This window comes from Phalacrocorax carbo, chromosome 2 (assembly GCF_963921805.1).
Source record: "Phalacrocorax carbo chromosome 2, bPhaCar2.1, whole genome shotgun sequence".
NCBI lineage: Eukaryota > Metazoa > Chordata > Aves > Suliformes > Phalacrocoracidae > Phalacrocorax > Phalacrocorax carbo.
The window spans coordinates 129,719,767-129,736,461 of NC_087514.1; the positions used below are offsets into that span (position 1 = coordinate 129,719,767).

The 16,695-nt window shown below is 39.1% G+C and overlaps 1 protein-coding gene across 2 annotated transcripts in view; it reads right to left on the bottom strand.

Moving 5' to 3' along the window:
- Positions 1-16,695, bottom strand: part of CHN2 (chimerin 2) — a 164,622-nt gene that overhangs the window by 95,844 nt on the left and 52,083 nt on the right. The gene's annotated exons all lie outside the window — the stretch shown is intronic.

Below are 16,695 nucleotides of genomic sequence, written 5' to 3' on the forward strand. Positions count from 1 at the left end.
CAGCATGCATTTTTCTGCTGAGGGACCTCAGCTTGTCAGCAAAATTCATATTTCTTTCCCCAGAGAGATACTAGCTCATTTACAGTACAGTTTCCTATGCGAGAGAAGAATATAAATTTCAACCACTTGTGGAACCAATGTGCTTCTTCCAAATTATTCAAATGTAACAGGAATTAATTTCTTACCAATTTGCATATAGTTTCCCAACTCATCAGTATTATTAAAATAATTAACTAGACTGGTAACTACGTTCTTTATTTACTTTACTTGGCACGATAAACAGACAAATCACTAGTGGTTTTCAATCAGGCTTCTAACCACACTATTAAGATTTTAGAATGAGCATCAATGAATAACACATGCCTTAGCTAAAAAGATGCACGGCTCAGGCTGGACTTTGATGCACAGACCCGACAGTTCCAACAACGAGATTCAATTACAGTTCTCGAACCCACTAGAATATGTAATTGGCATACTTTCCAGAAACTACATCAGCAAAATAATAATAAAAAGTTAGAAATAGGAAAGACTGCAAAATCTGCAACTGGACAATCATTGCCCTTATTGACTGAAGGGGCACAAAGACAGTTGGTGCTGGGTAAATTTTTGGCAGGGGCACCAGAGCTTCTGTGTTTAAAAGTGTAAGTTCATAGAATCTGAGCTAATAAAAACCCCTATCTTAAAAGCCTAGTGAGCAAAACGCTCTCCAGGCTGGGAGGCAGACTTCTGCAACTGGAGGTCATAGCAAGTGTATGATCCTACTCCACAGGGAGGTTTCCAGCTCTCTGCAAAAAGGCTGTTGCTTCAACCTCCAGAAATCCTAGCAGAAGCCAAGCTTGAGCGGTAGGAGTTAAATAAGTTACCAGCCACAAAGGGTGGGTACTAGTTTGGCTCTAAACTGCCATGCTGCCAAACACACACATGGAAGAGTCATTTACAGGGGGTATGTCATTAACCTCTTAATACTGTGCAAGTTAATGAAGGTGTTGGGTATTTACTAAACTTCTACTTATGTTATGCTAATGTAATTCAATTATAGTTGCATAGCTCATGCTCCCTGTCTATTTATATACACACAACCACTTTAACTATATCCCTGCATAAGTTTGTTTACTAGGAATGTTAATCATTAACTACCATCTGCCACTTTTAACTCTATTGTTTTAAAAAAAGGATATACCTAGCAATGATCACAGTTACTGCCTGGAATAACACCCTGCAACAATTTGCAGAGATATTGATCAGCAAACCCATTCAGTTCCAGTTTCAACTGTATCCGCTTCACAACTTTGGCAAAATTTAAAACGCTCCCAGACTAACAGAGTTATACCATGCTGTGGCAATCCAAGAGTAATTAGCTTGCAAGTTCATTATATGTAAGGATTATTTTAAATTATATGAAGCTATTCATGACACCAGTGAAAATTATTCATGCAAAAGCTATTTTTTTCTCTTCTTGCATTAGAATGGTAATATATTACTCTTTTTTCCTATACATCTGTTGCTCCACATATAGTTTACTCTAACACCAGAATATTGTGTATCAAATTCCTCTGTCATACTTCTGCACTACTGCAAGAGAATTTCTGAATTTGCCTGTTCACTTAATATATTTTTCCAATAGGAGAAACATTGAGATAATGCAAATATCTGATTATCTATACTTGTAACTCCAGAAAAGGAAATACTTGAGGGAGAAACAATGACAAACCGCCAAGTATCAGTTGTTGCTTTAGTCTTCCAAATTAATTAAAAAGAGCACAGTAAATTGAACACTGAAAGCAATCTACAAGTGGCCATAAAGTGCTTCATTAGCTTGAGACAGACTGATGATGTGGAAACACTGCAGCCTAGGTGGAGAACAATCATCCAGGAGATAGTCATAAAACAAAACTCCTGATGATTACATTAGATTTGTCACAGTTATGAATCTGTCAGGCCAGGAAAGAGTGGACAGAACCATTCCTCAACAGCTAAAATAATTCTTGAGGGCAGCACACTTGGAGGAAAACCATGGGTCACTGGCTCCACATTCACCCTTATGAGGCAGTGCAACATCCTCTGTGATCCCTTCAGCTGATAACACACCCCTAAATCAGGGAACAAAACTCCATATAGGTGATAGCATTAATCCCATTTCTGGTCAAGCTATCATGCATGACATTTGATGGCACCCATTTGTAGGGAAATAAAGAACAATTAGCTTAAATACAACCTGGAGACAGAGGTCACACTTAAGGATCAGGAAGATGCTTAATGAAGCCCAAATCTAAACCTCTTGCTCTCTCTGTGGAAGGAGGCCACTGGGCCCGTCTAGACGTGGGCCATGTACTGCTGAAGATACCATTCTACATGGCTCTCAGCGTGGAAATTAGCCTTAGGACAGCAATGACCACATCTGAGTCACCCCAGGAATACACTGACTCTCCTCCTTGTATGATACAGTCTTAGGAGTCCCATCCTGGATGACTAGATTAGACTAAATGTCAGCCCTTCTTAAGTCAGAGATCAAGTGAGACAAATCTTACCTGAGCAGACTGGATTATTATTATTTGCCCTTTTCCGAGATTTCTGCTGTGCTTCTTTTTTATTTGTCCTCTTTTACTGTAAGGTAGCTCTACTCATTAAATTGTGCTCTACTCTCTATCACTGGACTAAACACAGCAGGTTCACAGAAATTGCCACAAATAGTTTGGGTGGTTGGCTCAGTTACTATGAAACACACCTCAACTCCCACAGTTTCTGCCTTCACTTCTGGTAACAGTCTCAGCAAGGACCACAGACCTCAGTTTTGAGCCATGCAGCAAAAATCAATCAATGAATCAATGAATGAATCAATGAATGAATCAATGAATGAATGAATCAATCAATCAATCAGACTTGGCACAAATGACAAGTGTCCACACTCAGCTCTCATTAAATGATATTCCTAATATGAACTTCAATCATCATGCCTATCACAACTGCGACTGGCAGCATGGGAAAAAGGATTCACTGAGATATCCTTAGCTGACAAGACAGGATCTCTCCTATTGCTGCCTTCTTGAAGGGTTCACACTTCCAACAGTGACTTCTTGTCTAAATTCAGAGATTGAGCCAGCTAAGGTTGAAAGCACTTGTCACAGGAGAAACTCAGAGCAGAAGGTGAGTTTCAGTTCTGAAAAACTCAACAAAATGTCACAGGGCCAGCTATGAGACACCTTTCTGAATCTAGAGAGACTCACCATAAAAGAATTACAGAATGCCCAGTTTAGGTCTTCTTTATTGTTTCAAGTCTTACCCATACTGTATCAGAAATGACCTTAGCAAAGCCAGAAAAGCTATGCAGAACTCAGGGAAAGACCAGAACTGGCAAAAAAGCCTGAGAGACTTCCACGAACAATATTACAGGCACTATTGTTAACTAAAAGCTTTGAAACACACCAGTTGAGAAGGTTAATAATTATTAGACCTAAAAAAGTAACTAGAAGTTAGTTGTATGCTAAACAGAAAGGCAAAAGGAATGGTGAATGCTGACTCTTGGATAATATTGCAGCTACCAGAAGGTTTCTCACTGCATGCATAATTGACGTGAAAAGATACTGGAGAGAACCATCAAACCAAAAATGAGACTATGGAATTGGAAGCTGGGAGTAAGGAAAAGCAGGTTAATTCTTCACTTAATTTGCTTTACTCTTCACAGAGTAGAGAGGATAAAAAGCACCTTAGGAATAAAATATTTTCATAAAGCTGATGGAGCACTGTAGACCTGTATAAGTGTAAAAAGACTACAGTAAAGGGAGTACTGAAAAGTTGACAAACCTTTAAGCAGGGAGATAACAGGTAAAACTATATAAGTTTTTTTTTAAAGAAACAAGAAGACAGAAGACAGTATTTCTGCAAATGATGTGTGGTAAATGGTTAATGCATTACTCAGAGCCATTCTTAAGCAATTTCTGAGAAATGGGCTTACGTTAATTACATAGTAAGTAAAGTTATCCATGGACTTCAAACCTTGTTCTTCACCATGCCTGGTTTCATACCAAAGGTGGCACCTTTCTGGATGTAGTTGTGCAAGACACTGGAATGACTGAATTGCTTTTCACTACTTCCTTGTACTTTGTGAAGGTGATGACGTAATGCCAATGCTTGTGGTTTTGTGCTACCAGCACTGGCACTGACCTAGCTAAAGCAGGTCTAATAAGATACTGATTAAGCTAAAACTTTGATGCTTCGAAGTAGCAAGAGGGCTAATGCGCTAGAAAGAGGAAACAGTTTTACAGGAAAGATCACATGTCACATGAATCAAATATTTGACTTGTAAGTAACAATTCTAATTATAAGGGGAACAGTAACAGATTTCCGTACTGTAGCTATATACCATGTCCAGTTCTAGATATTCTAAAAAGTGTTAATGATTCCTATGGTAGGAAGGAATTATGCAGAGTAGTAGCAAGACAGCTACCAACGGGTGACCATCATTCTTGGCTAATTTCTTCATAGTCACTGTGAAAGAGGAGAAAAGGGTTTTTTTTCTTTTTGTCCTTACTATAGGATTATAAAAAACATACTGCAGTTCACCTTGGAAGAACTGCCTGAGCCTGGAGTTTCTGCCACCATTGTCTGAAGTTTGGACTTCCTTTCCAGTAACAACTAATTTTAAAACTCTGCATGTGCAAGAAAACACACTTGTGTGTGAGGAAGAGCCAATTTGGAAGCCACTAGCTTACTGGCAGTGTGCAGATAAATGATTCACCGGACGAACAAGTCTAGTTACTAAGTTTTTCATCTTCCATTGTTATTTTCAGGACCAAGACTAATAATTATTAGTATTTTAATGCCTTTTGTATATTTCCTTCAAAGAGGTTTTTCAGTTTTACCATATACACTTTCATATTTATAGCTTTGTTTCCAAAACATTAAGTTAGCATATATTATTAAATACCTTTTTCTTATTTTCATATATGTAATTATATATATCTAACTGTTGAGTAAAAGGCTACGTGAAGATGAACAGTGTTTGTACTCTCTGGAGGTCATCTAGTCCAACCGCCCCTGCTCAAGCAGGGCCACTTACAACCACTTGCCCAGGACTGTGTCCATATGGCTTTTGAGTCTCTGCAAAGATGGAGACGGCACAACCTCCTCGGGTAACCTGTGCTAGTGCTTGGTCATCCTTACAGTGAAAGAGTATTTCCAGATGTTCATACAGAGCCTCCTGTGTTTTATTTTTGCATCCCTTGCCTTTGGTCATGTCACTGGGCACCACCTAAAAGAGCCTGGTTCTGTCCTCTTTGCACTCTCCATTCACGTATTCATGTGCTTCGATAAGATCCCCCTGAGCCTTCTCTTCTCCAAGCTGAACAGCCCCAGCTCTCTCAGCCTTTCCTCATAGGAGAGATGTTCCAACCCCTGCATCACCTTTGTGGCCCTTTGTAGGAGTCTCTCCAGTATGACCATTTCTCTCTTGTACTGGGGAGCCCAGAGCTGGACACAGTGCTCCAGGTGTGGCCTCACTGGTGCTGGGCAGAGGGGAAGGATCACTCCCCTCAACTTGCTGGCAACACTCTTGCTAATGCAGCCCCAGATACCATCAGCCTTCTTTGAGTGAAGGGCACGTTGCTGGCTCATTTTCAACTTGGTGTCCACCAGGACCCCCAGGTCCTTTTCTGCCAAGCTGTTTTCCAGCTGCATGGTCCTCAGCATATATTGGTGGATGAAGATTAAGTGAAAGAGTAATAATGGGGCTTCTTTGATAAGGTCAGTTATTTTTCAACACATAAAATATCACTGCATTCTTTAATGTCCACTCTATGCTTAAAACTTATCAATTCTAGAAGCTCATTTTCATCTTATCTGAACCCCTAATGGCTAATCTTGTGGATGGTAGACGGCTATTTTCATCTATTTTGCCCTCTCACCAATTAATATATATGCATACACAACTATCTCACATTGCAGTCAATTTGCAAACTATTTTAAATAGGTGCTTTTTTCTGTGTTTGATTGTCATTTGGCATATACCTTTGGGCGTTACGATTACTTCTATTATATTCAGTAACTGTCCTTGCAGGCACATCTGACTACACGTTGAGAAAAGAACATTCTTATTTTTTAAGTTGCAAGTAATCATACTGTCAAATGAGCAGATCTCTGTAACTCCTGAAAAGTCACAGTTCCTTTGAAGAGCAAAATGAATTCTCTTGCAGTTAGTAATTAGCAATGTAGCTGTTGAAACATTTCAGCATGTCAAAAGCTCTGTTTAACGTTTCGTTCAGAATGCACAGTTGCCCATGGAGGAGCCAGCAGTTGCCAGCTTTATAGCTGAACTTTCTCATCATCAGTACATGGACAGCGAAAATATGGAATGAGACTTCAACTTTGGTTTTAATGAGACACTTCAACTTTCAGTGTAAGGCACAGAAACAGAAGTGATCACTGTTTATTTGCAACATAGTTAATAATTGGTGTATTAATTCAGATGATGGGTGCTTCCCACTGTGCTATTCTCTTTAAAAAAAAAATTCAGCAATAGCGTGTAATTTAAAATGTCAAAAAATGCTGACAAAAGGGGTGGAGTTCTGTCTTGCACAGCAATTAGACTGAAACAGTAAGCTTTTAATAAGCACAATATAAATTGACAGCTATTTTATATCTTTTAATTTTGCCTACCATAAACTTGTTGTTAGAAGCCACTGCTGTAAAGATAGCTCATTTAGTCCGTTCTGTGAATCAGAGTCTTTCCAAATTGTGCTCTCTCCTGCTTTTGCTTCAGATTTCAAAACAGCACCTTTCCACTAATAGACAGGTGGTCAGTCCATGGCTAATTTTTTAAATGCACTTGTCTGTCTTACTAAAATGCAGATGAAAGATCATGCAAATAGGTGAATTTAACAAGTTAGAAGAGTTATCAAGTAAAAAAAAAAAATGGCTGTGAAATAAGTGAATTATTAGGGACCTAGTCCAACAGATCACAGGAGATATGAAAAACTTGAATCCACGGCTAAACCTGTACAACAAAAGCTGAAGAAGCCATGTGAGGGGTGTTCTGCCAGCTATGACCATCCAACTGGAGCAATATCCCATTTAATTAAAAAATCTGCTTTTTTTATTCTGCCCAGATTTAAAGTGAATTAAAAGTGTTGGAAATATTCAAAATTTCAAAACGGAGAGAAGGAATAAGCAGGGCTCTCAATAGCAATAGGAGAAGTGTAAAAGGGCAGGGTATTTGTACAACTCTAGGTTTAGAAGTCTCTTTAGCAGACTAGTCTTTCTTAGGGCTACACTATGGGGCCCAAGAAATAGAATTAAACAGGCTCTTCCAGAAAGCAAACCCAAGAACCCAACAGAGGTCTAAGTAAGCTGATGCAAATATTCCCAATGCTTTAAATATTTCCTGGGAAATCTGTAAGATTTAAAAGTGCAGAGGGGTACTCACACTGCCTAATCTTAGGCAGGTAGATCCTTTTTAATGCTGAATCACACTGAGTCTATTTGACCTTGGATGGCATTGAAGATCCTCCATGATTGAGGTGCTCTGAAACATTTTGTTCACCAAGCAACAAGGAAGAATTTCCTCATCCAAGTCACCAAGCATTTATGTCTAAAAACTAGAAAGGTAGACAATGAAAAAAACCACAAAATATCTCCTTCATGCTTGATTTCCAAAAATCTGTTTGAGTTAATGGCTGCCATTAAATTTAATCTGGTCACTAAAAATTACTCCCCAATGCTTGTTACCATTCTCCATGTTAACACTACTGACAGTGTAATTAAAATGTAAGATGGCTATTTTCACATTTTCATGTTTTTCATCTATAAACCAGAGGTATCAAGACATTGAAATGGCACAATCAGGGCTCTGCTTGACTGAGAGATTACATTTCTTTGGTAGGAATAAACACATGACATAAGTTAAATCACATCACATCAGCAGACCTCCTATCTTACACAGATATCCTCTACCTTCTAACGAATGACCAGGTAGTTCCTGGCTAAAAATCAAGACCAGATAACTGGCAAATATGAGAACAGCTCTGCTGAAGGAATTTGATCACTGTGCAGAATGTGGCAATGCATTTCCAGTCATTTACTTATTGCATCCTAAAAAAACCCCCCCCCAAAAACAAAAACCAAACCCTCTAGCCAATGATCACTGGACTCAGCAAAGCAGTCTAGGCATTGTATAAAAACGCATGTGACTGAAATAACTGCAATAATGCCAAAAAATGGCATTAAAAGGGTCGCTGTGAAGTATTTCAATTAGAGCATTTATGTTGAAGTAGTGTCAGCACATTCCCCGTTCCAGAAATGCACTCATACATTGACATGATGCCCGTTTATCTCGCCTGTCAAAGGAGCCAGCACATTCCCTGAAAACTTATTAACCTTTAGCAAAATCCAAATCATCGCTTTTGGTAACTCTGTTGTTTCTGACATGTGTTATTTTATCATCTCTCTAACCAAGGGCACGGGTGTTTGCTTTTGACAATTCAAGGATATGAGGTGGTCCTAGTCCCGCAGCTGCCTGTGGAGGCTGTTCAACAGCTTTTCAGAGATCATCTCGGTCTTCTCCATCTAGCCCTGCATTTGCCCTTCTCTGGATAGAGAAATGTAAGTATTTTAAAGGCCAAAACTGCAGACTCTGAATCAAGTGGAAACCTAGTCACTCATATCCCTCAGGAAAGCCATGTGATTTAGAAAATGTATGTTGGTAGCTTACAAAAATCATAAAATTAGTCGTACTCTGCTCAGGGACTACTTATATGCTAGGGACTTTACTGAACTCTGCAGCCTAAATTCAGTTTCAAGGCTTGGACATCAGAGGTGAGAACCATTCTGCCATGCAAAGCATGCATAATGACCTGCCAAAGAATAAAAGGTTAGCAAATAATTAGATCTTTCTTTGGCTTCCTTTACAGGTCCTGTAGCATTTGCTGCAATATTTGCTTCTATACATAAAAGCATGAAAAACAGGAAAAACACCACCCACCTGCAGAGCATATTAATCATTCCCACAGCTCTCTGATAAAACTGAATAATCAGGGCTCCTAGAATAAAAGGCAACACTGTACCTGTGTATGTCCACTGTTACAAAACCACAACATTTTTCCTTTAATTGGAGTCTTTTGGCGGACTTTTAATTACACTCTTTGCTGGATTTAAGTGTGCTAATCACATTCAAGGCCAATTGAATTATTATTTTATGCAAAGTTAGTTTCTGGGTCTTCAACTTATTTAAAAAAAAATAGTTTTGATTAATCAATGTCAGATATTTATGAGGCACCCATCTTCTCTTCATATACATTGTACAAATGGACAAACACTTCACAGTCTTTTCTACTGTATTGCCACCCACCAATTAATTGCTCCCCTAGTACTGCTGTTCCTACAGTTATTAGTTTGGATCTAAATAATAGAGAAATGTTTATCTTCTTAAAAGTAGGTTCCATAACAAGAAGTTTATGCTGACAAGACTACACTTTCCTCCCTGGAATCTTAGCAATAACAGAGTTACTACCAATATTTAAGATCACTAGAAAACTGTAATGGACTACTCCCTCTGAGAAGAATATGTTTTCTGTATTGTTTCCCTACTCGGGAGGAGTTTTAATTGCTTTCTGGAAGTCTAATTCTTTCAGGAGCTTTTTACTATAGCTTGGCACTTCTACAGTTGATAATGAGTTCTTACAGTACCATATAGTTGCAAAATACCTTGTATGAAACACTATAAAATTTAAAATACACTTAAGTGTTCCACAAGTTTTATCCAACTAACCAACAGGGCTGTGCAAAATATCCTGATGCCTGGGCGTGGGTGACAATTTTGCTCTGCAGCTTTGCAACTTGACTGTGTTTTCCCTAGAGAAACACTGTGGTTAATGGCACGTCTTATGAGGCAAACCCCATGTCTCCATAATATTTTAACTATCAAATTAAAACACAGCCAAACCAGTGCTCACGGGACAGATGTACGAGTGCCTCCAGTGGCATTGAGTGGGAGGACAGAATTTAGCCACCTGTGATGTATAAAGGACAATGCAAGTGTAGCCTGGCTAACACCCTGATTTCCTAGTTCGCAAATTTTAAAAATGCATATAACATAAGGATACTGTATTTAAGTGTCTTAGAACGCATGAAGGTTCTTTATATGTGAGAAGTAAATAAAATACAGTGAAAGCAGTAATTCCCAATATAAAAATTAATTTTGCTTCTGTATAATCAGAGGTAGGCCGGTTATTTTTACACAAATAAATTACAAAGCTAGTAGAAAGCACAATTTTTCTCAATAACTTTTCTGGAATTGTTTTTCACCCTTGTAGAAATAACGAAGCAAACTTGTTTCTTATCCCACTATACCACACTCATCTTGCAGATACACTCAGAAGACAGTCAAGCCAGTACTTAAAAGCTCATCCATCAGATCTTTGATCATAAAATCAGTACAGTAAGAAAAAAAATCCTCATCCTTGGAGTTATTTTTAAAGATACACATAGCTGCCACAATTTTGAACAAACCCTCTAACTCATCCCACTAAAACACTTTATGTAAGATCAATTAATTATGAATAAGCCTATGGTTTTGGCACAATAATATTTACTATATTTCATGGCAGAGGTGCAGGGAAAAGAAGCAATATTCATCAAAAGCTTAGCAAGTATATTTGCAATAAGCTTCCAGCAGTTAGATAATAACCAGTACTCAGTACAGTATCAGTAAGCAAGTACACTTTCTAATGTGATTTCTATGCCAAATGATAAAGTTTAGATGTCAAATATCCCAATTCTTTTTTACTGCGGGCCAAAATCAGCAGCTGATCTTTATGATCCAGCACAGGCTTCTCTTTAAACAGCAAATGTGTCAGAATTTCAATAGCTATGGACACAAAAAAGATGCTTTCCACCAATTGCTTCCTAGCAATGAAAACAAGGAGAGCTTTGCTCCTCTGATAACGTACCAGTCTTTGTCCAACAAAAAGAGGTTCAGGTTCAAGCATTTTTTGACTCCTGAAGAGTGAACATGTGTCTACATGCTCAGAGACTCAAAGCTGTCAGCATAGTTAGACTAATGTTACTCCGGAGCAGAGAGGGAAGAACAAAACAAATTCAGGCCTTTCCTTTGGGAAGATCTGGCGAATCTCCAAAGCGATATGATGCAATTTTTTTTTAATCTAAGAGGAAGGGTTGGTGCCGAGTAAGAACTGCAAGTCTCAGTAGCAACCACCGCTCTGCAGCTCTGCTCCCACCTTGGGAGACAGGAAAGCTGGGTAAAAAGATGAGCTAATGCTCTCATCTCCGACACCACCCAAGCTAGGATGGATATTTCATCTCATAGATATAACAATCCATGTAGAACACTTTTAAAAAAAGATTTTCCTGCTTTTCTTATATGTTTTTTATATCATATAGGAAAGCTTGTCAGAGCTTGTCAGATCATCCTAGTAGCTAAACTCCCAAAATATAGATTTTCTTGAGAATCCAGAGGCTGAGGTTGCTGTTTGTCTGCAGGTTTTTTGGCATCACCAAAGGTTTGTAGCTAACAACTGAGACAGTGTGCTGCCCTATTAGCCGCCCCAAATGAAGCTATATTTTTGCCAAGTTTTTGCTTCATTTCATCATTACTTGATGCTCACAGAGACAGTGAGAAACTATGTCAGCTTCATGCACCAGGAACTATAAAAATATTCCACAATTATAAAATATACATTTATTTTAAACTTTTACTTCTCGTGCTTGTTATTTTCAAGGACAGTTAAAAGGTGAACCAGGCTGAGAGAGTAAATACGCCTGCTTAGGACAGCAGAAAATACACCTGAATATTAAAAAGAAACACATCTCAAAAGACAAGCACAGTGAGACTTAAATCCAATTTGTAAGTTAAATGCCATCTGATAGCATTCAATTTTGCTTGAAATTCATTAATATACTAGGTAATGTAAGTACAGTGCATGTATACAAAATTAATTCTATTAATTTCTACATTAGAAAAATCTACTGAAAGAGGAGGAGAATAATTATAAGGCAGTCTTACCCATCTGTGGAAAAGGCAGCGCAAAACCAATCTAAACCTCAGAAGAATAATTATCCCATGAGACTCCCACCTCCTGGGAGTGCCCATTATTGTGTTAGGAGAACATAAAACTGACAGCTATTCAGAAAGACTTCCAGAGCAATTTCGGGCTTAGCTCTACTGCTTATCTTACCTTGTCATCTTTTTAGAATATCTGCAAGCTTCCAGCTAATTTACCAATATTGTATTTTATTTTTACAAGTGAGCAATAAATGCTTCTTTTTAGAGCATATGCTTTGCCGAACAGACCAAATGTTGAAAAAAATGCTTATGCATCTTAAATAAAAGGCTATTCAAATTTAAATGGTTTTATAGAGTAATAATATTTCATTTAGATCTGCCTACTAACTGCTGATTGCTTAGTCAGATTAGGTGGAACTCCGAATGAGACAGAAGCAAAGCATTTTATTATCACTAAATATTCCCATTATGGCAGCATTTGGAACCCAAAATCAGGTTTGGTGTTACGTCCAACGGCTACCAAGTGCAGTTTAAAAATAAAACACAGCAGTTGCTGACCTAAAAGTGCTTGTGATTATAGTGTGAGGCAAGCACCCAACAGATAGAAGGAAAAGGAATGGAAAAGCAATAACAGGAGGACTATCCATGTCAGAGTCATAAGTACCAGTCACAGCATCCTCCTCTAACTACTAAGAGAATAGTTTCATCTGAATGCAATGCAAAGATAGCCAGAAAACAGCAGACGATGTTAAAACCAAAAAATTTAAGAACCATGGAGCATCACACAAACACACACAAAACTTCAGCTGATTTATTATTACATTAGGAAGCTTTGCTTATAAATGTTAAGAAAAATGGTGGAGATTTAGTTCCTTCTGAGAGCATGAGAAACAACAACGTCAATACATTTATGTTACATTTTTATTGAAGTGACACATCACATAAATAATAAAATTATTCTGGATCAAGGTTTTGTAATAACTTATCTCTACTGAAGAGTGAATTATTCAAAAGCAAACTGCAGCTCACCCAGAGCATATCCTTTCCTGCTTAAGGTGCACCAGAGAAGAGTACCTGATTTCACTGTATTTTCAAGGACATGCCTATACCCTGTCACTCAGCAGTTTGATTTCAGTGCATCATTTTATCTGATGCCAGCCAATTTACTTACACTGCTGCTGGTCTGGCCCAGAGTCCCCAAATGGTAAACATTTTCAACAGAGAAATGCTTCTTTTCTGAAACTAATTTATTGTCTAGAAGAACCACATTTCCTCCCAGCTTCTCACTCATTAGGGTCCAAAACTCAGTCCCCACCGGAGTGAGGAGGCCAGATTTGAGAGCAGTCACGTATATCTGATGAGGTCCACGAGGCACGCGATTGGTGCCATTAGACAGTGAAATTCAGGAGAACGCCAAGTTCTGCCGCAGACAATTTACAATGACATAACCGCTGGCTAAAAGGAGCTGTGAAATGTGAGCTTCCATCTAACGAGCCAGTGGTTGTGCGCAAAAGCACTAACGAAAAATCAACCTGAGGTGGTGCTTCATGATCGTTAGCTGCAAATCACACCTCCCCAAGAAATGTATTACAGGCACTTTTAATATAGCAGAAGAGCCTTACACAAATGCTAATCTCAAAACACTCACTTGAAAATGCTCCGATGGTTTTATAACAATTGAAGAGATGACTGAATTAGGTGCTAAAGTGGTTTGATGCCAGCTCTGAAGAAAGGCTTTGCAGCTCTTATGATCTCTCTTAAAACAGATGCAACTTTAAGTTGCAGTGTCCTTCAAAGTACAGGTGCCTTTTTGCACCAGTTCCGACTGGGATTTCAGAGCTGTGCCCTCACTGCTCCTGCTGCTGTACAGAAGTGTTAGCCTAACAGGCAGGCTACTTCTTGCATATCCAAGACTGGTGCATAACATTCCTGCACCACTTGTTCTGCATCTAAATCATTATCTTTATTGTCTTCTGTACAATAGCTGACGAATACTCACATGATTTACTTAAAAGGTGCTGCAAAATATGTATTAGCTTTAAATTTATTAAAAAATGTATACAAGTGGGAATAATGTAGCATAATCTAAAGGTACATCACCTAGGAGGTAAACAATGAATGCAGCCTACAACTAAGATCCCCATAATAGTCCAACTCAGTAAAAATTTCAATATCAGAGAATGCCAAACTCTGACTTATAAAACTTACCCTTGTTCCATTGATTTCAGTAGGGTGGGAGTGATTTCTTTCAGCCAAAGAACTGTCCAGAATTATATACAAGCATTGTGAGCTCAGAAATCCCAGTGGCCATGGTGTTAACAGCACACAGTTCTCATGCCCCTCTCAGTAAGCTCAGTACAATGACTGCAATGTACTCTACTAACACCGAAGTATCAAGAACTTAGGTTTACCAATTATAATAATTCTATTAATGCACTATATAAGAGTAGCCAGAGCCAGGCACTATACGATTTATCCCTTACAGTCCAGAACTCTTGCCACTGAAAGGGCACTTGAATTCTGCACCCATGTCCAGATCTAGAGAAGTATTCTTCTACGGCAAAACTTACATGAACTGCTAAAGTAGTAACAATTAAAATGACCTACAGAACTACAGAGGTACTGGATGAACACAGATTCAGCTGATCACTGAAATAAATATCTAGCCTGATGAAAAAAAAGATTATTGAAAACCTCTTTAAAAGCTAAGCTAAAAAAATGCCAAAATCCCAGGCTAGATGCAGTATCAAACACCTTTTAATTCAAACTCTGTTTAAATCCAATTCCTTCATCCATAAATATTGTGAAGATAATCGTATTTCAGAACTGAAACCTGTATCTTTACCTATAACAAAAGTAAAACACAGCAGCCCTGACCAAAGACCAGCACTACACAATCGTGTTTTAAAATGGATGAGTTCCAGTGGCTTGATCCTAAATGAGCCGAAAAAGTTCAATGAGGTCCATCTTTCTTCTGAATGTGCTCCTATACATTTACCGGCATATACAGATGTAGGTATCTTTACCTTATGTACTTACTAAGATTCAGTCTTTCTTTTTACAAGTGTGCTCTGTGTACTCCATCTCACAACACACACACTCTCTAAAACTCCTTCAATCACTTCAGGTTTCAGTGGATTTTTCCTAAAAGAGTATATGGAATGATTGGTACGTTTTCCTGCCTCTTTGCACTGACTTCCAAAATAAATTTTGTGGTTTTACCAATTTTTTATTCAGAGTTTCATGGGTCCAGCTAGAGAGAAAAGACAAACCAGTGACACAGCTCAGAGGTGTATCAGAAGGGAACACCCTGATATTTAGGAATGACAAGGGATGGGTCTGCAATTAAAGGAGAGTACTGAAACTTCAGATAGTGAGTTTAATTCCCAACTCTTCCAAATACTCCCTGTGTTACTCTCCATACCTATAAGAGAGAGAAAAACAGCACAGTCTTTCTCCCAGCCTCTCTGAGCTTTCCTGGGGATGGAGCCACCTTGCCTGGAGCCTTGTGCAGCAGCAGAGTCACAGTCCAAATCTGGCCTTCAGACATCATGGTAAAATGAGCCACAAATATGACTGCTACCTCAAACAACAGAGCACATTTCAAAAACAAGCAACTCTCCACAACTGGCACAAAGTAGGGGCAGGGCAGAAAAAGAGGGAGACAGAAGTAAACAAATCCAGTCTTCAGTGCAAAATTCAGCAGAGTAAATATTTCTAATCCGACAAAAGTAGCCCTTTAGTGCCGCAGTGCTCCACCCAGGGCACAAAAATCAACGGTAGCTGTTGAGAGCATCATTGAAGAGGGGTACAGGGAAGAAAACCGCTGTTGCACTGTGAGCTGACATGAGTTTCAGGAGCTTTACTTCAACATTTCTAAATGGACATCTCCATAGCAGGCAGCGGAAGATGAATTTCCTCCACTCTGATTTCAGCTGCAACCCGTCCGATTCCATGGTGGAGGAAGTAAGAAGCTGTAAGGTGTGAATGTGGAAGGAAATCCAGAAGGGGCTGGAGTGGCTGTGCTTGTACCTCATGGCACATTCTAAAAAGGGATCCCTCCACATCTGCCCAAAGCACTGCAGGAGGCTGAGCAGGAGAGAAGGAAAGCAGATAAAAAAACAGCCTGCCTTGGTTCCCTGGCCTCACTGTGTCCCCTGCTAGAAGAGCCACTCACCTGTGCAGGCGGGCAGCGCACTGGCAGAGCACAACCCCAGCAGTGGCAGAACCGTGCAGAAGAATTTGCTGGATCACACCTGCAACAATCAGCTACCCTCTAACCGAGTACTTCAATGCGGTTTCTTCTGTCTCGCACTCTTGTTCTGGACAAAAAGAGCAGGTCAAGTCAGACAAACCTGCTGCTGAATGTTTATCTCGGCGGCTGTTTATTTCTTTATTTATTTTTAGTAGCGCAATGGGGGTCTCGGCAGGCACCGCTGCCTCTTGGGCTCATCCCATAAATGCTTGTGCGGGCTGGACTAGTCCCATCTCACCACCTGCTTCTGGGGGCCTTCAGTTCTGACCGCTGAGGTGGGTATTTTCAGCCGGCATCTTCACTGCATCAAACGGTTATTATCACTCTGAGCACTCTTTTCATTAGCCAAACATTTCTCTATACTCTTTTAAGATGAAACCACCACTTCTACTTAATGGAATAGCAATTAACTTGAAATACTTGGCTTTTT